General features: G+C 40.5%; 1 protein-coding gene across 1 annotated transcript in view; it reads left to right on the top strand.

Moving 5' to 3' along the window:
• The first annotated feature begins 4,319 nt into the window (after positions 1-4,319).
• tspan18b (tetraspanin 18b) overlaps positions 4,320-27,038 on the top strand; it is a 36,981-nt gene continuing 14,262 nt past the window's right edge. Inside the window, exon 1 of the mRNA XM_078256090.1 lies at positions 4,320-4,577. The gene's annotated coding sequence lies outside the window, so the exon portion shown is untranslated. The remainder of the gene's footprint in view (positions 4,578-27,038) is intronic.

Below are 27,038 nucleotides of genomic sequence, written 5' to 3'. Positions count from 1 at the left end.
TTCTAACTATTCTTTAACACTATGCATGTTAGTGTCAATAGAGAAGAAGCCGCACAGAGCTTTTATGCCATTTTAAACCTGCACAACATTAAACTACGTTTCAACATGGGAAGAGACAGTTTTATCTCCTTGCAACAACCACAGAATGGGGAAATAACATCCTTTGTTTACAGGAACTCAAAATTTACATATTGAAAAAAACATTTAAAGACAAAACAATCCAGCATCACATTAGCACAAAATGCAATATTAAATTACTCCTATGCTGTTGCCGGGGAAATTCCTTAAGACTACACCCCCTGTGTGTGTGTGTGTGTGTGTGTGTGTGTGTGTGTGTGTGTGTGTGTGTGTGTGTGTGTGTGTGTGTGTGTGTGTGTGTGTGTGTGTGTGTGTGTGTGTGTCTGTGTGTACGACAATGAGGCCTACTTTGTGAGAGCTTGTGAAGCATGTCCACAGCCTGTTTAATGAGATAGCATGTGGTATGATGTTATGTGTGTGTGAAATTAAAGCGTGGGGTGTGTAAATTGAATTAAATGGGTCTGTGTGCAATAAGAATGCATGTGAGGAACGGCCTGTAAGCTAATATAGTCCGCCTATCAGTGTATGTGTGTGCATGCATGCATGCGTGTGTATTTTGTGATTAACATGGACACAAGAGTACATTTTATTGCCGGCAGCTTGGATGAAGGAGGAACAAGTAGACTGTACACCAAATCATGCCAGAAAAAGGATTTCAAATGATTTTTGCACAGCATTCAATCCAAATTCCCTGTGGTTCAACATCTGCATGGTTTCATTGGAGGCTTTCACTGAAATAAACTGTTTGCTCTACTTGTTCCCTGCAGCAGCAAATCATTCCATCACCTCATCTGAGTCACAAATTCATTAATCAAAGTTTGGGAGTGAATGGCATGCCAGGTTTTCTAATGTATCAGTCACCACTTTTGTAAAAAAAAAAAACACCTGAGTCACTTTTAAATGTTTCCTTGAATTCTGACTTAGACCATCACTGAAAAGTCAAAACCTGAGACTGTAAACTGATTTTGGAGCTGTGTATTGACTGGTGTACTATATCCCTAGGGGCCACAGAACACTACATGTGTTGATCAATCACTGATTAGCTAAGGAAAACAAATAATCTCTGAACTGAACTGTGTCAGGGCCTGAAGAGAGGACTTCTCCCCAACACCACTGATCCATGTGAGCGCTCAAAGGCGGGAGGAAGAGGCATTTTAGTCAGTGATTCACCTCAGCCTTTCTTTTCAGCCTGAGCCCTCTGAAAATACCCAAGGAGCCAAAAAGAAAATACCTCACAGCTGTTCTCTCGGCAGCCAAGCCATTCCTGTGATACTTTTCTTACACAAGCACAGGCCCTACATCTGAACCGAGGACCTGACGAGTCTTTGAATCCAACCTTTCCATAAGCTAATATCTGCCTTGTTTTAAACTTCACTTTAAACCGCTGGTTGTCATTTATTCTTGACTTCAGAATGGCTCTTAAAATTGCAGACTTCCTAAGGGCCAATAAGAAAGGGATCAGGAGAAAACACAAGGAGACTGGGGGTTGGAAGTATCACGTTTGCCACTGGGAATGTCAGTGTCACGACCTTAGAGGAGAAGGCAAAAAGATCAGTCTCTGGAGCGCTTATCTTGCTCTCCATCTGTAGTAGATTTTGTGACACGAGGAGCACAGAGGGATAGAAAACACTTCAGCCCCCCGTCTCACCCCCTCCAAACCTAAAACAAAAGCACTCCTCTTGTGTTCTGGCTGTGAGAGAGACACACAGCATGAATAATTAACAAGGGACAAACAATAACTATTAGCTGCCTATCTGAGAGTTGTCACTTAACTGTTGCTGGAATCCAAAACAGTGTTGAGCTCATATCTCAAGAAAGCAATAATCATTACTCTCACTAAGATAATATAACTGCCTTAGGAGACTCTCTAGAAGCAGTAATTTGTTGTAGCCTACTCTAACATTTTCATTACTTTCAGTGATGACTGCATCTTGTCCCATCTGTATAAACAGATGTTGACTTCCACCATGACACCATGTGTGTGTAAAAGATAAGCAGGATAAACAAAATGATGTGTGATTATTTTGTCCAACACTTCCAAAGAAAAGGCATTTCCCCACTGAGACTTAAAACACACCGTAGAGAAAGATAAGAGCCACATGAAGTTCTGAGATTGCTATCTGAGTCTGCATTCAAAGAAAAATAATAAAATCAGAACTCTGCTCAAATAGGTTAGTCTTTAGTCTGCAACTGAAGTAGGAGGTTGAAACCTTTTTTCTAACACTCCTGACATCAAAGCAAGAGTTTTGGGAATAACCTAACCCTTTTAAATATGAAGCTAAAGACAGCAGCCGGTTAACTTAGTTTAGCACAAAGACTGGAAACAGGTGGAAACAGCTAGTTTGGCTCTTTGCCTACCAGCCTCTAAAGCTCACTAATTAACAAGTTATATCCTGTTTGTTTAAAAACAGTTGTGTAACGTTACTATTTTTTTGTCCATGCAAAGTCATTTACTAAAGTATCAGGTGATGACTGATGACAAGACTTCAGGAAGTTTAGGCTACTGCTCCCCTAGCCTAGGCATGCACATAAACCACACCTGCCAACACTCCCGTTTTTCCCGGGTTTCTCCCGTTTTTTAGCCCGATGTCCTGGTTTGTTATTTCTCCCGGGAAACTCCCGTAATTTGCATGGCCCAAACTCCTTTATAAATAATGGGACCAATATGTTTGTCTAATGTTGACCAGTTGCCAGATCTTGTATGAAACGCATCATATTCACACAATCAGAAAGTGCTTTCAACCCTGAAGGTTCAAACTCCAGACAACAAGTAGTAAGTGCAAGTACATTAGCTTTAATATATATTAAAGCTATATACATTTTATATTAGCTTTAATATAATATATATATATATATATATATATATATATATATTTTTAATTTTTAATTTTTTTATTTTATGTAACTTGCAGCTTTCCTTTAACTTATTACAGGACACTCTCTCTGACCTTAAACTAGTCCTTAACTCGTAAAAAAAACAAATTTATGTTATTTTCAAGAGTCTAGAAATGTTTTCACAAAACTTCATATTTTAACTGTTGATGGCTCTCCTATGAGAGTTACTGATTACAAATATCTTGAACTGTGGCTTGATGAGAAACTCTCATTTAAGACTTATATTGACTGCCTCGCCTCCAAGCTCCGACAGAAGGTGGGCTTTCTGTAGGCTACAGAAACCGGTCTAGCTTTCCTTCGCTTATGAAGAGAGTCGTAGATATGTATGGTCGTATGGTGATGTCAGTAGGGACTTGGGGTGGGAACCAGAGGGTTGCTGGTTCAAGTCCCCATACGAACCAAAGTATGGTGGTGGACTGGTAGCTGGAGAGAGAGGTTCCTGGGCGCTGCCAAGGTGCTCTTGAGCTAACTGCTCGGGGCACCTTTCCGTGGGCAGCTCCCTCACTCTGACATGCATGTATAGCTAGGTACAGAGCATGTGTGTGTAATGTGCGTTATATTATATTGTAATTTCCCCTTGTGGGATTAATAAAGTATACATTATTATTATTATAATGCAGCTACATCTACATTGAAACAATTAGACTATTAGACAATTAGACTCTGTTCATCATTCCGCCCTTAAATTTATCACTGATAGTTATAATACACACCACTGTGTTCTCTATAGTAAGGTTGGCTGGCCCTCTCTTTCCTTGAGGCGCAGAATACCACTGGCACTTGTTTGTTTTTAAAGCCATTAGTGGTAAAGTCGCTCTCTATATCTCCTCCCTATTACATTGGGATCTTGGTTTCTATCAAACCAGATCCAACAATTGGCTCATTCTTAGGGTTCCTTGCGCGCGCTCAGATCTTGGTAAAACGGCCTTTTTCTTCGATGCCCCTAGCACATGGAACGCTCTGCAACAAACTCTGAGGTTAGAGGTACTCCCATCTGCTATACTGTTTTTAAACATTTGGTATTTAATCTCCGCTCTTTAAATTGCAACTGTTTTAAGTTTTGCTTATGTTTATTTGTCATCGCAACTGTTTTTTGTGTATGACCCTTGATGTAAACTCGTCGTCATTGAAAATTAGGGAAACCTCAATGCCCTTCGAGTATTTATAAAGGTTAAATAAATGTATAATTTCTGCAGCACCAAGTGTGTGTTTACCACTCCAAGTATTACCGGAGTGAGTGACAATAGAGAAGGTAAACCGGAGGCGTGTATGTGTCGGAGGAGAGTCTCCGCCCTCCGGAGCAGAGCAGGCTGCGAGCCGCTCCGCTTTCAGTGACTTCACAAAACTGTTTGCATACCAATCTCCTCTCAACACTGCGTGCTTGTCCAAATTGGGATCGCAGATCTCGGAGCGGTGGATTGTATTAGTTGGACGCTGTGCACAATTCACCTCCGTGGACATCCCGGCTGATCGGCATTTTTTTTAATTTCATTTCAATACTTACCTCCAGCAGTCCCAGGCTTCTGAAATCGTCCTTTTAGTAACATTTCGCAGTGAAACATCTAGTCACAGACAGAGGTTTCGGCACTGAGCTGCGCTTTGAGGTAAGAAACGTGTCGCTGCTTTACAACTAACATTAGGCTACAAGTCTCCAACTTAAATGTGTTGAAATGAAAGCTGAATGATCACAGTCTGAATCCTTCGCTTGTTTTCGTGACTGCCGTGTTGAACGGGCTAAATACTATATTTACAACAGCGTGTCCAATGGGCGATGTTGTGCGCAGTCTTTGATTTCTGCTGACTTTGTTGCTGCAAGTTACATCTTCTCAGATGAGCTGCAAAAACCAAATGTAGAAACATCTTGAATGAGAAATTAGAGCTCACCTTAATTTTTTTAAGTCGTTTATTAAGCTGTTACACAACATTTAGACTTAAGGTTAATTTCAGGTCAGGTCGGTGTTTTGTTTTTTTCTTCTGGGAATAAAACAGTGAACTCGTGCACAGACATTACATATCCTTAAGTGACTAACTGTGTCTGTGAAATGTGGTAAATATGCAGTCTACAGATAATAGTGGGTTATAGCCTACTATGAGAAACCTGACATCAGGGGGAATCCGGAGTGATGTGTGTCAGTCTCCAAGCTGGCATCCTTCCCACGGGGCTCCAGGCATAACCAAGGAGGAGGCAGTCTGTAGAGATGTACGGGGTCACCAGATGGGTGTCTCTGACGGCGCTACATTTGCTGTAGGGCAGGAGTTCACTGTCAGTTTGCATTAATCAGAGGGATACATCATCCAAAACCACCTCATCCCTCTCTCTCTCTGTCTCATCTCCACTGAAGCGAACATGACACATTCAAGCCCTGAAAGACAAAAGTCAATACTTCCGAGGAAACTGTTAACATGCTTTATTGCAGTAGTACTGAGCATGTGACTTTTAAGTGAATTCAGGGTGATTTCATCATTGGTTGACTCAAACGTTTGGACACCAACAGCTGAATTCAGAGTAAAAAGTAAAAAGTTTCTATTCACACAGACAAAACTCAAACATTTGTCTAGATACAATAACAGCTGGAAATCAGGTCATAATCAGATTGGCTCCAAGGGACCCATTAACACACACTAGTGTCCAGGTGCATTGGTGCCTGTGCTGGATTTTCTTGCCTCGAGTTAAAGTCACAACCACTCACTCTGGCTCTCTGTCTCCCTGAGGCTGGTACAGTGTGTCAGGAAAGAGAAGAAAATAATCATCATGTCCCACAAGCATGGACAGACTGACAAATCAGCTCCTGACCTGCTTAATGAGCTAATACTGCTACATCATGTAAATGTTTTTCCTTTCTCTTTTTCTCTTTTTGTTCCAACTCTTTTTTTTCTCCCAAACCCCAAATGACTTGGAGCTAACTATTTGTAGAGCAAGAAGCAGACAAACTGGAAACAGAGGCGTGTTTGTTCACTATGTTGTGGGTGAACATTTGCCTTGTCAAAGAAAAAGAAACGGTAGTATTGATGCTTTTGGAGCAGCTGCCAACACGGCTGACTAGACTCCGCCAGAAGCCTTTCTCTCCTCTGCTTGATTCACACAAGTGTTGGGAAATAGTTTTGTTGCAAGTGATGTCTGTGGGATAAGTACAAATGCAAACATCAGGGTTTGTAAACCTACAGTGTAATTTATACAGGAAATAAAGGTTGGTAGCAACAATGCTGAGAGTAGCAATTAGGAGGGAGCAAGTTTGAGTGTATTCAAATCTCCTCCGAGCTAAGCTGGCATTTATTCCACCTACAGACACAAAACACCTGGTGTGAGACTTGCCACTGGTGATCAATGCACTCATTTTAATAGTGGCTCTGATAATGTGTTGCTCTTAATCACATTGCAGTGCCAGCATGTTTTGTGTGTGTGTGTGTGTGTGTGTGTGTGTGTGTTCAGAAATAGAAAAGTGTGAATTTTAGTGTATGACAGCTCTTGTTGAGAGATACTGGGTGACTGACTTGATGCCGCCTGGCCTGGCAGAGCACCCCTTATTAAAAGCCTGAAATTATTCAGTCTGCGGTTCCACATGGTTGGGTGCCTCCGATTTCTGTCTCTCTGCTCCTTTCACACTCACAATTTCACTCTTTCTCTCTTTTCTTTGCTGATGTGCCTGCAAATGATGCTGCATGCCTTTTCGGTCATTTGATCATTGGTCCTGATTTCACATCCTTGATTCATCCCGCCTCACCACAACCTGCTTCCACCTCCTCTATCTGTCTCCCTTTGTATCATCTCATCTATTATTCTTTCTTCCTCTTGTCTTCCCATCTTTTCTCATCTTCCCTGTCTTCATTCTCCCCTCCAGCCTGCGAAGCACATCTGTATCCATATCAATGGTTTCAGAGCAGCAAGGCTGGGTCATCACTCTACACTCGCTTTCCCCTTTATCAGCCCCACTATGGCAGCAGCGGTCCGTAGAGAGCCCGGAACTAAATGGAGTATCTATTGGCTCAATGAGAAAATAGCTTTTTTCGATTGCTAGAGGACCCTTCATTTAATGTGTGTGATGCAGAGGCCTCCGCTAGTAATGGGTTCGGCATCTTTGTTGTCAGGAGACATGAGAAAATGAAATTTGCTTTACAACTGGCAGAAATAATTTACTCTCAGAAAGGTATATTGTTCATCAGCGGTTTAAAAGCCATGAAGGTGTGTGTTTTTATATATTTCTGTACTGTGTTTTGTGAGCGCGGAGTGTCCAAACACTTGTTTGATGTCGTCTGCTGAAAGCAATTTTAGCAAAGGTCATGTCATATAAAAATTACTTGCTTTGGGGCTTTCTTAAAGCTGGATTTTCAGTTTTTTGTTAAAGGGTTATGGTAAAGCTACATAATCTTTTTTTCATGGCTGAATTAATCAATCATGATTTACATGAAGTGACTTATGCATTCACTCACTTTGGCTGATTTTCTGGAAGTTTTGACTAAATGAATTGAAACCTTACTTGTGATTGGTCAACTTGAGCTAATTATGTTTTCTCTTAGAAGTTTCTTATAACTTATCCACAGACACATTTTATGTAAATAAGCTTTTTGCTTTTCTGCATGAACATAAGAGAAAATGCTGTATTATCTGGCAATATTCACACATTAATGCATTCCTTTGGCCCTTGCGTGTCTCCATGTGGGCCAGGAAGTAGTGAATGACCTAAGCGAGTTTACTGAGAGCAGGAAGCTGAGAGGCCCCTCTCTGCTGATGCTTCCTTTTTATCAGGAGGAAGCAGGCCGGCTGTTTGTCCTCAACCCAAGAATTCTTTGTGCTTATCTTGCGTTCACCCTATTTCCCTCAATAATGGCTGTGCTGAGCAGGTAATGAGGTAAAAGGTATGTATTTGACAAGCTGGGCTCGGCAGATAGCGGGCTCTCTAACGGGCTTACGGCCTGGTAGGCGCTTAGTTGAGGGTAAACTCAGCCCCGTCTCGGACTGTTTGAATCACATCTATCTTGAAATCCCCCCAGCCATCTTTTCCTCTGCATAATGTTTTTCAAAACTAATAGACCGTGTCACTCAGGTGTCCATTAAAGGCTGCTGCTGAGGACCCGCTGGTCATTACACAGAGCGAGCACACTCAGTAAATCCCTGTGCCTATGCCGGGGGGGAGTTTCTTCATCACCTTGTGCTCTTTTCATCCCCCAGATGTAGTCAAAGCTCAGAGAGGAGCTTAGGCTGGCCGGGGCGTCTGGCACTGATAGGTATGTGACACGGGGCTAACTTCTGGTGCAATTGGCTGGCTTTAGCACATCTCTGATCCACTGAATGATGCTGAATGTTTAAGCACATTGCTGCCTGAAAGAACATGGAACAAAAGATATGGCCGAGCACCACAAAACGTTATGCTTTATGTGTATAAAATGGAGGTATTTGTTTTTTGTTTGCCAGATGAACAACCAGTTCTTTACTAAGTTCACACAATAGGACTGGGTTCACTCACTCTGGATTCAGTGTTGGCACACTGGGCAGGCGGAAGCTGGGTGCTAATCAAGTTGCACCAGGGAGGAAGAGCTCCTTTTATGGATGTGTGATTGCTTCCCACACTCACTGCCTAACACTGGAGCTTTTCACTATAGATGGACATTGTATAGATAAAGAACTCTGTTGCGACTTCTTATTTCTTGCATAAATTGCTTGGTTCTTGTTAAGGATTTCGATGAAGACTCAATGTTCAGATTAATCATTTATCAATACAAATGAAGAATTGTACATTGTTTGTGAATCACTGCAGAAAAGAAGAGTTATGGAGGATCTCTTTTATACTTTTGGGTACAATGTTACTATGTAAAATTCTGTTTCAGTGTTCTGTTTCAAACACACAATTGAAAGATGTAACCATGGGCTTTAGGTAACGGCAATCACCAGTTTTCACTATTTCCTAACCTTTTGTAGACCAAACAAGTAATTGATTAATCGAGAAAATAATTAGCAGATTCACAGATAATGAAATAATTGTTAGCTGCAGCCCTCTGCAAACCTCTGTGACCTACGGTTACCCATAAACCCCTTTCTGTGTAGATCTTCAGGGAGGTTTACATGTACATTTGCAGAAGTATACAGTATACATCAGTCTTCACTGATGAGGAGGCACACTTTTGGGAATAAAAAACATTGTACTTCATTTTGGGCCACTGTTTCTGCTTCTCTTTGGCTATTTGTTCGGGGATGGTACTGCGAGCCGAGCTCAGCTCAGATCTGTTTTTTCAGTCTCTCTCTGTGACTCATTGGGCCTAATGGTTCTCTCGTCTCCTGACTCAGGCATTTTTTCTGATGAAATGGGACTCTCTCCCAGCTTCTGGTCTTTCTCTTTTTCTGTTGCCCCAGCCATGACTGTGTCCTAACTCTCTTCTTCCACCCCTCGCTCCTCTCTCTCCTTCTCTATTACCAGGTTTTCCTCCTTGAGTGCTCCTGCTCTTTCCATCTACATTTCTGGAATAAAAGAATATAGCTTTACAAGACTGCCCTCATTAGTCATCTGGGGCTTTTTTAATGTGTCCTATTTTATTACATATTCAACTCTGCATTTTTATTTCCTTTGCCTAGATTGGATCAAAACCCCTGTTTATTTTTAATCACTGATGATGGGCTACACAGTATGTAATATGGTAATTGTTACCCACAAAAACAAACATACACTTGCTCTCATCACTAATTGATTTGGTAATGTAGAGTGCACAAATTATTGTAGGGATGGACAGTAGGTTGGTAATGATGACCCGGCTAATTAGCCTATTATCATTTTAAACAAATTGAATGCATGTTGGGTGTTGGAGCTGGATGTTAGCTCATTAATTCACTTTCTCTTGATTGGAAGTTGTGATATGAAGAGATGGTGTAGTTACATCACATTTATGGACACAGGGAGGACTGTTAGTTAGTGTATAATGACGTAGTCTTGTTTTCTGTCTCAGCTTTTCCAGCATGGCTGAATTATGGAGTACCTCCTAAGAGATTTATTTTGAGCGTGATTTGGGTTAGCATCAGTCTGCTATTAGCACGTCTGTTCCAGTCTATGATAACCATACAAACCTCAAATACACACACACACACACACACACACACACACACACACACACACACACACACACACACACACACACACACACACACACACACACACACACATCAATCCAGCCTGGGTGCTGCTGGCAGAACTTAACTGGAAATGGGGTTGTTTCATATTTACTATGTATGGATCTCATATCTGCTTGAATCTAGGTTAAATATTTTGCATTGAAAGTGTAAACATGGCACAGAAAAACCTTGGTAAGCAGGAATGTCTTTATTTTGACTTGGAAGTGAAGGTTATAAACTTCAGTAGATATAACTGGGCTAATGTGATTCTCCTTCTTCCTGCTTGCAATCTGATTATGTGCATTTGTATTGAACTAAAATGATAATATGAGAGTAAGTGCCCTTTAAAAGGCCCCAGCATTTTTCTTTCTGCTTGCTGCTTTTTGCTGCCTTTTGAAGCCCACACACCTTGTCCACAGCACTGCTCCCTGCAGCTCCTGTGGGATAACAGCAATGTTACAGTCCCTCCCACGGGGCGAGACTTGCCACAGGTCTATCAGACAAATGGGCTCCCCGTCAGCCTTCGCAGCATCAGAGGGACAGATCAGTGTTTGATTAAAAAAAAAAATCCACAGCGGGGTCCAACTTGTACCTGGGGAAACTTGGGGGAAGGGCCGGCTAATGATGTCTCTCCTGCCAGGATCATACGCCTCTGAGATAGATGCTTGTGTTTCATTTCAGCTTGTTAAAGAACCGGAACTGACAATCTTTAGAGCTTATAAACTAATAGCAGTGTATGTGAGGGCCATCTGTCTGTTTGCATTTAGAGCCTCTCTTGTGGTTTGCTTTGCGTGAGTGATAATGTTATCTCAACTGTGGTTACGGCACATAAAGTCCTCCTGTGTTGGGATACAGGTGTTGCTTTTTTTGCAGGATTTTCTAGCTAGTGTTTCTTCGGTGTCATTCTGTTTATAGCCTACAATCACAGCATTAGACCACATGTGGTTCAAAAGTGAAGCACAAAAGGGGTGCTGAACTGTTACTGACAATGTAGCTTTAAAGCCAATTGAGGTCGTTCAAGCGACCCCGGCATCCTCAGGCGATCCAGACTGGTTTGTGTGAAGATTGCAGTGGTGGTTCTTGGACAACTTCCCTGTATGCTTCTCCTACGGTGATGAATGTACTTGTCTTCACAGCCTCTGCATGTCTGACTGAATAATAGCCTTTGCCTTTTAACAGCAGATCAACTGTACATGCTGTAGACAGTTATTTTTACTCCTCAAATGGGAAAACAATTAGACAGCAAAGACTGAGCGCCTCACTGCCTCATGATTATTTGATGGCGCTTTATGAAATTTTTAGCCCACCACCACTTTAAAAGTGTGCTCCACGACACGGTATTCCCGGGTCGCTGCACTAAAACACGGCCTCTGTCCTTTGGGCAAACAGTCGGTCAATGCCAGCCGGTGTGTTACGGCCACAAGCAAACCACGGCATTATTGTGCAGCGTGTGCTGCATTTAATAAATGCAGTTGCTCAACTTTAACAAGGAATTCTTAAGAAGCTATGGTTTGCTAAGAAGAGAAGAGCAAAAATAGAAATGAGGATGTATTTTCTTAGCTGAAAAAATTCAGTGCTACTAGTTATTAGGGTAAACACATGCACACCATGAAGCATAATTCTTTTTTTCCCTAATCCCCCCTTCACTGCATCTTTTCTTTGAAGCTTAGGGAAAAAAGAAAATCCACTATATAGGGAAGCTAGCCAATGTTTAACTATTTGAAGTATATTAAAGGAGTTTGATATTTTCATGAAAATGTATTTCAGTGCGTACGTTTCTGACGGCTAGCATCCAGGGGTCACCTTCACGTGTTTGTCAGAGATAGCACAGGCACGGCAGGTGTCTCCGGTATGTGAAATTGAATTTGCTGCAGTGTTCATTGATTTAGGTGTAAAAAAAGAGTACAGATGCTTATTTTCAGTGGAACATCAGGTGATTTTGGATAACTTCCCACTGATTTGTCACCTGTCCCAAGTCAGGACGACAGGACAGCAGCAAAGTCATCCAACCTCATCTTGACCACCTGGCTGTGATGCTCTAAACTGTGAAGCAAAAAAAAAACAGACAGCTCAGGCATTGCTCCAAGAGTTTTCCCCCAGGAGAAACAGGCCTTAGCTCATTTTTCCCGATAACTCTTGGCAGGAGTCAGATCCCATGTGAAATGCCTCAGTACCAATGATGAAGCCAAAGTGATTTTGTGGGTGTCTCTGAAAACCCCTGGATGTGTAAAGGTGCTTTTAGGTTTATCGGTCAAGCCATACAGAGAAAAAAGTCAGCTTCTTAACTGGTGGCTCCAAACTGGTGCTTTAATTGGACGGATGACAAAACAGGATTTCACACAGATAAAACGGCTTTTAGACCACTTTCTTTAATGCTTAAATGAAATTTTATCTCAGTCAATAACCGGACATGATCTCATTTGATCTCCCCACATTAAAATGATGCAAAAAGGAAACAATGAAGGAGGAGAAAGCCAATGTTGTGAGCAACTTCCAAAACCACTTTCGCTTATCTCTGCAGGCAGTTTGGAATTGGACTAGCTGCTTTTTTATGTAATAAGGAACAGATGTCCAAACTTTTCTTACTCAAAACATCTCTGAGTGAGCTTTCCATATATGTGCCACATCTAGAGCAACCACCACCTCACACAGCCACCACCTACCCTCTGATAATCTATTCTGCGAGCCCCCTTCATATATTTATTCTATTGTTTTTGGCTTGAACCAAAGGTCTGTTGTGTTTCCACAAACTTGAGACTTTGCACACAGTAGGAGACTTTGCAAACTTAAAAAATAAAACCCTTTAATATCTCATACTGTAACTCTGCAGCTCATTATAATGAAAATCGTCTGTAATCTCCTCCTGCTTTGTTCACATTTGGTGCCTGGTATCAGAGTCTCATGTGGGCAAAATTAATGAGTTGCATTTCTTCTTTGTTCCTACGTTGTTAGTCTGGACTATATGACAGAAATCCTGAATAGATATTAGCTTTTTGCTTAGTTTTTCTTTTTTTTTTTAACAATCTGCAACATTCATCTGTAGCAATTTGATGAACGTTGCTTTAGTTACCGCAACAGGTGATTAGCACTTCAGTCACACAGGCTTAGCTTCAGCTAACAGGACTTCTGTACGTGTCTCCAGACAAGTTGAAGGAAGATAACATTTTTTGTTACATGCAAATGTTTAAATGAGCAGAAGAGCAGTAATGTGTTTCACCATAAATATCGCAGCTGTGGTCATTCCTGTGGTTCTGTTACAGTAGTGGAGAGCACTAAATGGACTGTTTATTTATAACTGTTAGGCTGCGGTGGGCTGATGGAGATATGCTACCCCGCTAATGCTGCATTGCACACTTGGGCGCATTACTCACAATTTCATCACTATACCCACTTAATACTCAAGACAGCATCAGCATCTGCTCAAGCAAGACAGTTGTCATCAGCTCCCCAGAGTTGAGAGAATTAAAAGTATGTTCAGCAGTGGTGCTTTTGCTATTCTGGACGTGTCATCTGCATGAGCTTCATGAGCAGGTTCATCAAGAAGCTTCTGTATTACAATAGTGGCTGTTTTTCATAGTTTTGTGTGTTTTCAGCCGTAAATCAAAACCAATTATTTTAGATAGGTTTGACCTCCCGGTATTGCCAGTGTTCCTCTGACCACATTCATCCCCACACAATTGTCTCAAATCCATCATGTTTTGTGGTGTAAACCTATTGACTTGTGTTTCTTCAGGGACTAAATCTTGGACCGCCTCCAAGCAGCTCAGTTTCCATCCACTCCCCATCTTTCCTATGTCTCCCATAAATCAATGTGATGTAATTGCATAAACTCCCTTTCCCACAGCTTGGGCCTGGAGGCAGAGTATTTTCAGAGAGAAAGTGTTTCAGTGTGGCCTGTTAACCTTAACCCACTGGCTTCCACAAGTGTGATGTCCCTGGCTTGTGAAAGTTTTATTTTGGCCTTTAAATATCTGTGTTTGCAGAGTTTCTTTCATTGGTAATGTTTGATGTTTTGCATTATTTTTCCAAGCAGCAGGGCTGTGGAAGTTAACTTTCTCACAGCTGGTGCTGACTGTTTACATCTGGCTAATACACTCTAAGCTCATCAGATTAAATCTCATTTCTCTGAGTGCTTTTTGTGTTGAGCCAAGCATGATTTCTCCTGACGTCTCCCCGCTTGTGGCTCCCTCAGCCTATCGAAAGAATGTTTCTTAAAGCACTCCTGCATTTTCACAATATTGTACTATGGAAAATGTCCAACCCTCTTTTTCCACATTTCACTCTCTCCTAGCTTCCTCTTGGGACTTATAGGCAGGATATTTCCTCAAAGGATATCTTTCAACTCCTTGTCTCAGGAGTACTGAGCTTAGAGTGAACCCATGTGGAAAGGAGTGTACCTTAAGGTTTTTTGAGCGGTTAGAAGTCTTACTCACACAGTTGACAAAAACATTTTTTTTGCTCCTCATGCAGGAACACATTTTCAGGCTATTTTGCCATTAGTGAGAGCATATTTTGCATTTTGAGCATTGTGAGAGACAAAAAGCATGAGTCATTTTCACTGCTGCCTTCCTCTGTGATGTTGTGAGTTTGTCACAGCTTGTTACCTGCCATCACGACAGCCGCCACATACAAGCTGACATAGATGAAGAATTCGGAGGGGTATGGGGTTCTTTGGCACATGTGTAGCTTTATTAGGAGGTCTCAGTGTGGAGCCCTTCTGGGCTGAGGAAATGATCCAGATGCAAAGCTTCTGGCTCTCGTAACCCAGTGGGACACCTGCCCTGCTGCTCCTGTACAGCCTTCTGCAACATCCACTGCAAAGACTCCGCAGACTACCATCTCCAACTGTTATAAAGTGCTGTTTCATACAGATTTTCAATGCAGCTTGTATAATACTTGTGTGTTGGCTTTCAATCATGTAATGGAGCACAATTATCGCTAAGTTCAACTCCACTCAAACAGCCTGTTGCCTCAGTTACTCCTAAATACACCTGAATGTAAACTCTTTACAAATCCAATTACTGCAGTTTGAATTGTTTCATCAAAGTGAATTGCCCTGAAACTGACATAATTTACAACACAAGACTTGTTTTCTTCCCAGGGGTTTGATATGGGGTGCCGAATGTAAAAGTTCGGTTACAATTTTTTAGCTGATACATTTTCAACATTTAGCTCACTTTCCTCACATTTAGCGCATTTTCCTCACATTTGAGACAGAAATTATATATATATATATATATATATATATATATATATATATATAGGGTATATATATATATATATATATAGGGTATATATATATAAAAATCTAAATGTTATATCTAAATCTAAACGTTAAATATATATCTAAATGTTAAATCTAAATATTATATCTAAATCTAAATCTTAAATATATATCTAAATATTATATCTAAATCTAAATCTTAAATATATATCTAAATGTTAAATGTTAAATCTAAATGTGTCGCCAAGTGTAAAGCTAAATATTTAGAAAATATTCAAATCTCCAAGGAAACCATGCCCACTGCAGTGGCTTCAAATCACGCTAAGTTAGCTAGGTCTCGCAATGCGAGACTGAACAGCAGTAGGCCTGTCACACTATAGCCACATGTAAGTAGTTTTCAATACTTTGGTTACATTACCGTATTTTATGAACCTGAATTATGTTGCTATATTAGCTTGCGAAGGAGCTATCCGTTGCTAACGCTAATTTATCTCAAAAAGCAGAAACGTTAGCTAACTACTGCCAAGATATGATTTCACTAGAGACCAGAGAGTTGTTGTAAGACTCGTCAAGTGTTGTCATGTGTTTACACTGTCTTACAATGAAACCATATCTTGGCAGTAACATTAGTTAGCTACTGCTTTTTGACATAAATTAGCTAGCTAACGTTAGTGTTGGCAACGGATAGCTACTTTGCAAGCCAATAAAATATAGCCTTGGCAAACAGAATTAAGGTTAATAAAACACGATAACTAGCTTTGTAACCAGTATTACAAACTTCATACAAGTGGCTGGATTGTGACATTTTAGTTGTGTTCGGATGACTATGTTGGATGCATAGCTGGACTTTATCCATGCTGGGCTAATGTTAGATTGCTTAGGAAGGATGACGTTAGTCACACACGGAGATATGTAATTCAAACAACGGTATTGTGATAAACACAACTATTAAGGCATGTCTGTAATATACCGGTCGGTCAATAATATAAAATACTGGAGATCAGTGCTTTCCAACCCTTCTGGTCTGAGGTTCCCCCACAGCCCTGTCATATAAACTCACATACCCCGCCCTATCAATTCACACCATTTATCATATTAAAGTGAATATTCTGACATTTTCATGCAATTGAACTGTAAACATTTAGGTTGGTTTGGTCAGAAATTCTACTAACTAGACCTTTTACTTGAAGTGTGGTTAATGTTTCAAAAGTCATCCATTACTTTTAGCTAATCATTTCAACTGTTAGCTAAGTCAGTAGGCCACTTTTAGCTATTTTGTTCTACCATTGATTACTTCGCTATATGTTTTAACATATGTGTTGAGCTATTTTAGCTGATATATTGTTTTAAATCAATCATAATTCAATTATTATTTTGATTAGTTAAGCTGCTCCACAATCTTTCCAAGTACCCACTGGCTACAGCAGAGATACCCCTTGTTGGGGCATCACTGGGTGCAGCGCAATTTGAAGCCACTGCAATGGGCGTGGTTTCCTTGGAGATTTGAATATTTTCTAAATATTTAGCTTTACACTTGGCGACATATTTAGATATAACATTTAGATTTAACATTTAGATATATATTTAAGATTTAGATATAATATTTAGATATATATTTAAGATTTAGATTTAGATATAACATTTAGATTTAACATTTAGATATATATTTGATATTTAGATATAAATTTAACATTTAGATTTAGATATAACATTTAGATTTAACATTTAACATTTAGATATAAATGTGTGTATATATATATATATATAATTTCTGTCTCAAATGTGAGGAAAATGCGCTAAATGTGAGGAAAGTGGGCTAAATGTTGAAAATTTATCAGCTAAAAAATTGTAACCGAACATTCGGCACCCCATAGTTTGATAGATTTGAAAACCTGCTGGAGAACTCAAACAAATACAACATAACATAGTGCAGCGAGTCAGCGACACAAAGCCGCTAAACTAAGGAGGAACAAGCCTACAGTTGTCTAAATTACAATAAAATACTGTTGTCTATAGGAATTACAAGTAGTGTTTGTAGGTAGTACAGAAAACAAACTACAAGTTAATGCTAAGAGCCTAGTGTGTGTGTGTATAGTGTTGGATAACATGCATTTGTTTCCATTGGGGGATAATAAATTAGACGTACCTTATTTATTACTTAATAAATTGAGGCACAAGAAATGATTTTAGCCTGCACATAATTGCCTGTATAAGATAAAAACCTTATTGATTTATACTGTCAACTCGTTAGATGCGAGACTGCAATCAGCAGGGATCTCCTAATATGATATAGTATTGATTCATGAGGTGCTGACTCCATATTTCCTGAAATTTTTTAAGTGTTATATTAAGGAGTAGGTCTGGGTGGTGGTGAGCCACCCAGATCTGAACGCATTTAATTTTGTATTCAATTTAGTTAATCGTTAATGGATTAAAAATAGCCACACTCAACACATATATACTGTCTGCTCTTTGCCCCTGAAGATTGTTTTATTTCTTAAGCGTGTATTGATTTCTAGGATGTTAGTGAAGGTGGTCCGCTATAAAACACTGCGGGAAACTCCTAGGTTTTAATTCAATTCCCATCTACGTGTTTCTGAAATGTTTTGTCCAGATTAAGCAACAAGTTGCTTCATGTCTGTTCCTTCTGGGCTTATCTCGACATGGTTTTTTAAAGAGACTTTGGCTGTCATACTGCAAAAATTAACAAAGTTGGGAAATCCAAAATACGACCAGACCTTGGTTATAAGCTTGGCAGCAACCCTGCCATCTTCTTCCGTGTTTGTTTTTGTATAGTAATGTGACCCACATGTTTGTACTCATAAACAAAGGAAGTAAGTGCATTGTTTTAGCCCTGGCTTTACGGTGTTGTTTTACCTTGTCTGAACATGGTTGAAAACAACAATTCTATGCCTCATATATGCCAAATAGAAAATATTTGTTTTGGAATCAATCACTCAATCCCAGTCACTACTATTATCTAAATTTCAGAAAGGTGTGTGTAAAAAGTACTTAGCTTTGCTGGGTGTGATCAGTTAGGTATGCAAGGAAAAATATCAGCAATAGAGAGGTGAAGTCCCTCCCCTTCCGGTGGACCTCATGGGACCTTATTTAGGAAAAAATATGTACTATAATAAATGGGGAGAGACTTTTTTTGATCCCGTTTAAATTAAGCCATGATTTACACATATGATGTTCGTCAGTTTTAAAGATAATTTTGCAACTGAAGAAAGTCTCAGTTTGTCGTAGGTTTGTTATAGTACCGCTTAGTTTTATTAATTTAAAAAAATATATTTTTTCCGAATTAATGTCCCATTATGGTCCACCGGAAAGGGAAGGACTTTGCCTCTCTATGACAACCAGATAACAACCAGACAACCAGGGCCTCAGATTTTTAGCTGAACTGATGTCGTAACTACCAGGCAGCGATCAAAGTGTCCCTCAGCTAATTTTTTGGTTATATTGTATTTTTTGAGGATTTATATTTTTAGTAATATATATATATATATATATATATATATATATATATATATATAGTAATCCTAGTTGTGTCATATCATTTGCATTGCCATGTGATGTACAGGCAGTTGTTAAGTGACCATGGAGCAAAATTCATATTAACAAAAGCAAAACATCACTGCTTTGGCATAGCTTTTTTATAGAGAAGGAGTTTTGCTTGTGGAGGAGTCCAAACTCAAATGCCCTCCACTGGTTGTAATGATCAAAATCAGTTGCATCTGGTCCCACTGAGCAAAGAATATGTTTCTACTTCGTGTGTATCTTCTGCATTGGGATGTTTACCGCATTGTTTGTCAGCACACTAAACAGCTTTAGGTGTGTTCAGCAGGCAGAAGGATGAAGCGGAGGGCATGTAAAGGACACATATTCACAATTACAGGTAAAGTTACAGGTATAAGACAGTTCCCTCTGATAAGGGCAGTGTGGTTGTGATCATGGCTAAAGTGGTCTTTGCTACAGAATCTGATTTCGACAAATATATGTACACAACCCACTGCTTTATGGTATTTTAGCCAAATTAGAAATGAGGCCTAGAAATGGTTACCAGATGTGTTCTTAACACGTGTAAGTGGCTGGTTTGACTTATAGAACGACAGTGGCCACATATTTCTACATTCAGTGTCTTGTGGAAAATATAACACCATATGTTTAAGTACAAAATACTATGACAAGACAACGTAGACGTTTACAGGCTAGAGGTGGAGAAGTCAGTCAACTAGTGAAGGAAAAAATATGTGTTAAAAGTCCTGAATGAAAAGAAACTACTGAAACTACTGATCATCGAATTCAGAACAAAATGGCCAATAAAGGCACCAGTGGTGGAAGAAGTATTCAGATCCTGTACTTAAGTAAAAGTACTAATACCACACTGTAAAAAAAACTCTGTTACAAGTAAAAGTCCTGCATTGAAAATGTTACTTAAGTAAAAGTATGTAAGTATCATCAGGAAAATGTACTTAAAGTGGCTATATGTAACTTTCATTTTGTGTTGATTCTAGCGACCGCTTTGGACAAAAGCGGTAGTGTTTTTACCACTCTTGCTGTCGTAAAGGTCTTTTCTTTACGGTGCTGTATTGCCCACTGTATATTACTAAGTTAGCGTTATGGGAGGTCTATATAGTCGCGATGAATGTTTTGCTCAGACAGAAAATCATTCATTTACAATAAAAGAATAAGTTACAGATGCGTCGTTACATTTCCAGTGTTGCATACAGTAACTTAGCCTACTTTGTCTCGTGAGCTAAACCAGGTATCACTGTCACTGTGTCACGAGCCAAAGCATTAAGAGTTTGTTGAAGCAACCAATGTAATAATAACTTAGATTAATATAGCGCATTTCATGAAACCCATGGATGCTTTACACAAGTAACGTTACAGGGGGACAAGGGCAAAGAAAATAGTAAGCAAACACAAACACAGCTAAAAGGAAAACGTCCACGATAAATGGAAGGAGGACGTAATTTAATGGCGGCTACTGACGTACAACCACATTGCGCATTGTAAAGTTATTTTATGAATGGAATAGACGTTTTGTTTTGAATCATTTACAATCCCGTATTTGTCTCCATCTGTTAATAGCCAGACCGAGTGTGACTCGAGTTATTGCCTTTTGTCTTTCCCTTTTAGCTTTTAGTTGTTCTTCGTTTAATTTCCTTCTTTTCTGTGATGGTCCTACCTGAGTATCAGCCATAACTACAGCAGATAACTTCTAAAATAACATTAAAATACAATTAGACCTATATAAAGAAATATCCTGCTTCCTTTTACCTGGCTCCGCTGGCATACGCTAACACTGGCTTTTCTGGTGTTACAAAGAAATCTGCAACCCATCAGAATGTGTTACTGTAGCGCTGTGCCGCAAATCATTCTGTGTCTTCACGGAAAAAATCTAACCCGGGCAGATGCCTTACTAAAAATGATATTATATATAGAGTTATTTTCACTGTTAGTCTTGTTTGCTGTTACATGTCATTTAAGACCATTGTATGAAAAATTCCAGAGCTTTCGAAACATTAAAAAGTTACATATAGTCACTTTAAAGTATTAAAAGTAAAAGTACTCAATGCAGACAATTCTGTCAATCAACTAAGTATTTAATTGTATAATCCTTTCAGCTGTACTTGTAGGCCTAAATATTGTTGGGCAGTTTGATTTATAATAAAACATTGTATTTTATGAACTACTACTATGTGTTTTATGTGCAAAAATTTCAATTTATAAAGTAACTAGTAACTAAAGCTGTCAGATTAATGTAGTGGAGTAAAAAGTACAATATTTTCCTGAAATATAATGTAGAAGTAGAAGTAGAAAGTGACATGAAAAGACGACTCGAGTAAAGTACAAGTACCTCAAATTTGTACTTAAAGGTCCCATGACATGGTGCTTTTATATAGACCTTAGTGGTCCCCTAATACTGTATCTGAAGTATCTTTCCCAAAATTCAGCCACTAGAGCCAGTCCCACAATGAGCTTTCCTTAGTATATGCCATTTCTGTGTCTGTAGCTATTGAGGAGGAGAGAGGGGTGTGGGCAGTGGCAACGCCAGAGATGTTCTTTTGCTGCTGCTTTGGGGTTGCTGGACGTTTCAGTGAGGGTGCTCTGAAATTTTGAGTTTCCCTTGACACAAATAGGCTAACGTTACACACATTCACACATGCAGACCCACCTCCACCGCGGTTTACTAAGTGAGCGAACGAGAGAGATTGATTTAAAGTTGCCGATACAACAGCAGCATAGAACTCTGATTAGCCCACCAAACATATTTCAAATACCAGCCAACAAGCCGGGTTCAAACAATCATTGCTGCAGCTCTCATACAGTGGCTTAGAAGATTAATGCAGCAGGCCAAATACACCACCCATAGCCAAGCACACACATAAACACACACGCGCATGTATCCTCACACAGTTTTCACAGTTGCACGTATGGTCAAAATAATGTAGTCATATCTGTATTGACTAAATATATCTAAATAAGCCACTGATGGCAAACATGTTTTCTGGGCTAAAAATAACCGATGTCCAGTGCGCTGTATGACTTTAGATTCGGTGATCCATTTATTCACATTTCTGTAAAACAAACTGTAATGTTCTTCTATAAGACAGAGATAAGAGTAAAGCTCTTGCATGGACCCCTATCAGCTGACTCACCCACTGTGGCCTGGCTGTGCGATCCCCTGGTCTAATGTCATGTACAGTATAGTGACGTTAAGCATCCTCAGCAGCAATCACAGCCATGGTCAGATCACCTTCCTCTGGCCGCTTTTCTTCGTCCCGGTTGGTGACAAGTTCACCATATCTCTCAGTCTCATTTACAGATTTTGATAAAGTCTCCACACCTTGACATTTAGGGAGTAAAAAACTATCCATGCTGGCGTTAGACTCACTTCTCTAATCCTAACAACTCCAAATATTGAGCTCTTCTTCTTCTGTGTGAATACGTTACTGTGGAAGTAAGGTCAAAAGTTCAATGTGTGCTGCACCCTTTGGCCGAATACGATCACCTGTGTTTTTTAGCCTAAAAATAATCAGTTTGTTTTATTAATGTATTTATTTATTTTTCAAATATAAATTATTTTCAAACATAAAATATAAATATTATTTCTCAAAGGCAGAGTAGGATACCCAGGGTTTGGTTTACACCTATCGCCATTTCTAGCCACTGGGGGACCATAGGCAGGCTGGGGGAACTCATATTAATGTTAAAAAACCTCATAAAGTGAACATGTCATGACCGAAAGAACAAGATCCAGGGTACAAGCGGCCGAAATGGGTTTCCCCAGGAGGGTAGCTGGCGTCTCCCTTAGAGATAGGGTGAGAAGCTCAGTTATCCGTGAGGAGCTCGGAGTAGAGCCGCTGCTCCTTTGCGTCGAAAGGAGCCAGTTGAGGTGGTTCGGGCATCTGGTAAGGATGCCCCCTGGGCGCCTCCCTAGGGAGGTGTTCCAGGCAGGTCCAGCTGGGAGGAGGCCTCGGGGGAGACCCAGGACTAGGTGGAGGGATTATATCTCTAACCTGGCCTGGGAACGCCTCGGGATCCCCCAGTCGGAGCTGGTTAATGTGGCCCGGGAAAGGGAAGTTTGGGGTCCCCTGCTGGAGCTGCTACCCCCGCGACCCGACCCCGGATAAGCGGATGAAGATGGATGGATGGATGGATAAAGTGAACATTTCATGCCATGGGACCTTTAAGTTCAGTACTTGAGTACTTAGTTACATTCCACCACTGAAAGGCACCTGTCCTCAACGACAGCCAATCAACTACAATGACCGATTCCTTCAAGTTCCTGGGCTCACACCAGCAATAACCTGAAATAGAACCTCAATGCCAAAGATCAAATGCAAAAAGCCCAACAGAGATTTTCTAGATAAACTTGAAAGTTTTGGTTTTGGAACTCTTGATCCGATAAAACAACCAATTTGAAGACATTACCTTGGACTTGAGGAAATTGTGACAAGCATTTTTTTCACAATTTCTAGATATTTTATAGACCAAATGATGACAAAATATTAACTGAAAATGAAGACAATCATTTGTAGCAGCTCTAATCTAGCCCTGACTTTTTAAGGTCATTTAATTGTGTCTTTCTTCTAATCTGACTTGACTACAATTGTGGTGTGTTGTTTTTTGTCATAATGTTTTAACATCCTGAGGGAATACTCTATGCAGACTTCCTCTTTTTGCCAGCAGCTTGGATCTTCATCTCAATTTTTTGTTTGAGTTTGAGGCTCAAAATTTGAGGCTCTGTAAGCTGCGTGATTCTCAAGATATACTGGGCTTTAGAATTTAACTGGCATAGAAATGGTTATTATTCAGCTGTTCATCGTAGGGCCCTTGGGTTGGGGAGTCTGCAAACAAACTGGTGAGAGTTTAACAGCCCCAGCCCCCTCTGTGTATGTAGTAATGAACTCTTACCTTGGCTTGGAAGGCTGCGCTGCTGGTATCCTTGCTATGTTTTGGTAACCCTCACTAAAAAAGCCTTGCTCTTAATTGTATCCCACGGGGCCGTGAGCTCTCAGTATTCACAGCCCTTCCTGTCCCTCGTACTGATCCTCCCCCTCTTCCAGCCTTAGCCCCATCATCACAAATGGACAGGTCTCTTTTAATCGCTCGACTTCAAAGCAGCATTGTGCTGCCCCTCAGGCCCCTGGCTCCTCAGAGTCCGGAGGGGGGGGGATAGCCTTTGGGGTCTGGGAAGTGGGGTGAAAGTGTGGTGGTGTACAAGGCGGCTTGTTAAGTTAGACAGGCATGGGTTAAAGAAAATAACAACAAGTAATTGCCGTTGCTGTTCTTCATCTTGGTGTCACTAGAGAGAAGTTGGTGTTTTTGTAATTATAGAAGCAGGTTGAAGACGTTTGAAAGGATCTGTGTAAGACACTTCTCACCGTTCTTTTTATAAGGGCATCTTTGTAGAGGCGAAAGACACGGGTTGCTGTCTGAGGAACCTGCTACAAAGAGAAGAGGCCTGGCTTATGTTTGTCGCTGACTTACCAAAGAGGTGGACACAGTGTCAGCTTTCATCACACATCAAAATAGCACCCAACGCGTTTCCAGCAGCTGCATTCTTATCAGAGAATGACTGACTGTGTAATGAGTTTAATCTGCATCTTTAGCTGGAATAATTGTATCCTGCAAATGAGTGAATACATTCTTGCCCGGTGTGTAACCCGAGCACCCACTGTAGTGCGGAGAACAAAGAAAACTGTGGGTTAGCTGTGGCTAGAGAGGAGAGAGTGAATGATTAATTGAATGATGCCCTCTGATCAAAGTGTGGATTGTTTCTCCATCGTGGTGGTTTATGTTTATCTCAAGTGGTTGACTCACACTGTTAGATCAATAAATCCAGATGGGGTGAGTAAAGCCTCAGTATTGCCCTCATACTGCATGGAGATATATGGCTTCCGGCAATTACCATCTTTCTCATTCCTTTCATATTTTCCCATGACGTATATGGACTTGGACTTGCTTAAAGTTCACCAGGGAGAGCTGACATCCAGAGCTGTAGATTTTTTTAGAGAGTGTGTTTATAAAGGTTTGATTCAAGGCGTAGAATGTCCCATAGGTCATCATCTCCCAATTTGCAGTTGCCTCTACAGCTTAGAGGTTTGCTTTTATCAACACTGGTGAGAAATTGAGGTCAAACCTAGCTGGGAGGTGTAGATGGAAGAATTGTCACTTCCTCTGTTTTCCTGCCCACTTCCTTTTCCCAGAGGAAGTGTCGCTGATCAAACTCCCTGCTGTTCTCTGACCTCTAACATTTCAGTCAAGGTTGGCCAATGGATTGGCAGGATGAAGAGACCTATGGAAGTGAAAACATGAAAGACGAGTCTCTAGCCAATAGTGCATATACAGTATAGTAAAGGTCGCGGTATGCTTGAAACAAACAAGTTTGGGCCACGTGTTGTCAGATTACGTTTGAAGGCAAATGTGTTCATGGCTGTTGCGAACAGCCGCCCAAGAAAAAAAGCCTGGGGTCAGAGGGGCAAGAAACAAAATATCGTACAAATGGAGATAATCGTGCACGCTGTATCTCCTCATGGTGTTGCACTTGTACACCTACAAATATTTGTGTGAAGAGTAGAAATTAGTGCTTGAGAGAGAAGTTAAAATCCTTCCTACACTGAGCAGAGTCAGACCCAACCTGAGAAGACCTGAGGAAAATTAGACCAAGAATTCTAACAACCTGAACACAGCTCCGCAGCAGCTTGAAGTCCTATTTTCACCACCTGCACCAACAACAAAACATTCTGCAAGTAAAGCAATCATTTTCTAACCAATGCATTATCAGTGAATCAAATTCCAAAAAGTAATTGTCATTTAATAGCATAAATGATTTTCATAGTCTACTGATTTCCTAAGATCTTGCATGATTATGATGTACCATATGATCAGAGCTAATACTGAGCTCGGATCCATCCAGATCTACCTGGGTATGCAAAATATTAACAAACTCAAGACCCGCAGAGACCCAACCCAAACTGATTAGACTGAGTATAATTTGGACCTGGTCCAACTTGAGTCTGCAGCCCCCAATGTCCAAAGTTGGACACTGTTTGACAATCGGAGGAGCAGTTTATTTGAAGCATACTGACTCCTTTATCCCTCCTTATGCCTTTAAGGCCACTACAGTTTCCTCTGCTATCTCTTTTGTGAATTGGACTGTGGGAGATAACTACAGTACATAATGTATGTGGAAGCAAATCATTTATAATGTGCTACTGTCTTACACACTGGATAGATGTTGGTGATGCAATAATATTGTCAGAGCCTGAAATATCAGCAGAGGCTAATCAATTAGTGGCTGCCTTGATGTGCAAATTGCCCACAGTGCTCGTGAGCTTAAATGTCAATGACTAGTTGACGAGAGAGATATATTTAAAAGGAAAGCCAATGAGCAGATGTAGATGAAACCTTTTCTCTAGTGTTGAGTTGTTTCCCGCTTTGTTGGACCCTCAGCAGCCTGGCCTTTTTAGTCTCCCTCGAGGGTTCGTCCTATTGTTGTGCTTCCTCAGCCGTCTGCGCTGATCTCTCTTCTCACCCCCATAACCGATTCAGTGAGGCTCTGCAATCCTATTGGTGCTCCATTTTCCAGTGAAATGGTTTCCATGGAAACCAAAAAATAATGTAGGCCCTCACCACTGTTGCTCTCCAACAGCTAATAGCTCTCTAAATGGGTTCAGGAGAGACACCTCTGCAACAGGCTTCAGGGTAAAATTTGACCACTCTACTGCTCAGTACCAGATTACAGACATGAATATGACACTTATTTACCTATCTGCTGCTCTTGTAATAGACTGAAACAGAATGGAAAAGGATTACAGTGTTGTATTGCCTGGGGATATGTCTGCAAAGCCACATGGTGAAAATTTTGTAAATGACTGTATCAAACAGGCTCCATCCTTTGGCTCCCCATGCATGTGTAGCCACTGTGGAGATGTTATTGATTCCCTGAGCTTGTGCTTCAGAATGCATAGCTCTGTGATAAGGGAGTGTATCATTCCAGTGCATCTCACCACTTCTCAGATTTGTCAGTTTCCTCACCTGGGCTTTGATTGCCTTTTCTAGATGTAATCAGAGCCCCTGTATTGTGTATGTAGGAGATTGTGTTGCTGCCACTGTCTGTTAGGTTCTGCATCCTGGTGAATCTGATGTCTGCTGGCAATATGGTGTGTCGGCGGGATGATGTGGCTGGCTCTACCAGCCAGAATACTCCTGGGATATTCTCCATCCCCA

The sequence above is a fragment of the Sander vitreus genome, chromosome 8 (assembly GCF_031162955.1).
Source record: "Sander vitreus isolate 19-12246 chromosome 8, sanVit1, whole genome shotgun sequence".
NCBI classification, from domain to species: Eukaryota; Metazoa; Chordata; class Actinopteri; order Perciformes; family Percidae; genus Sander; species Sander vitreus.
This window is presented reverse-complemented; position numbering and strand designations above follow the sequence as displayed.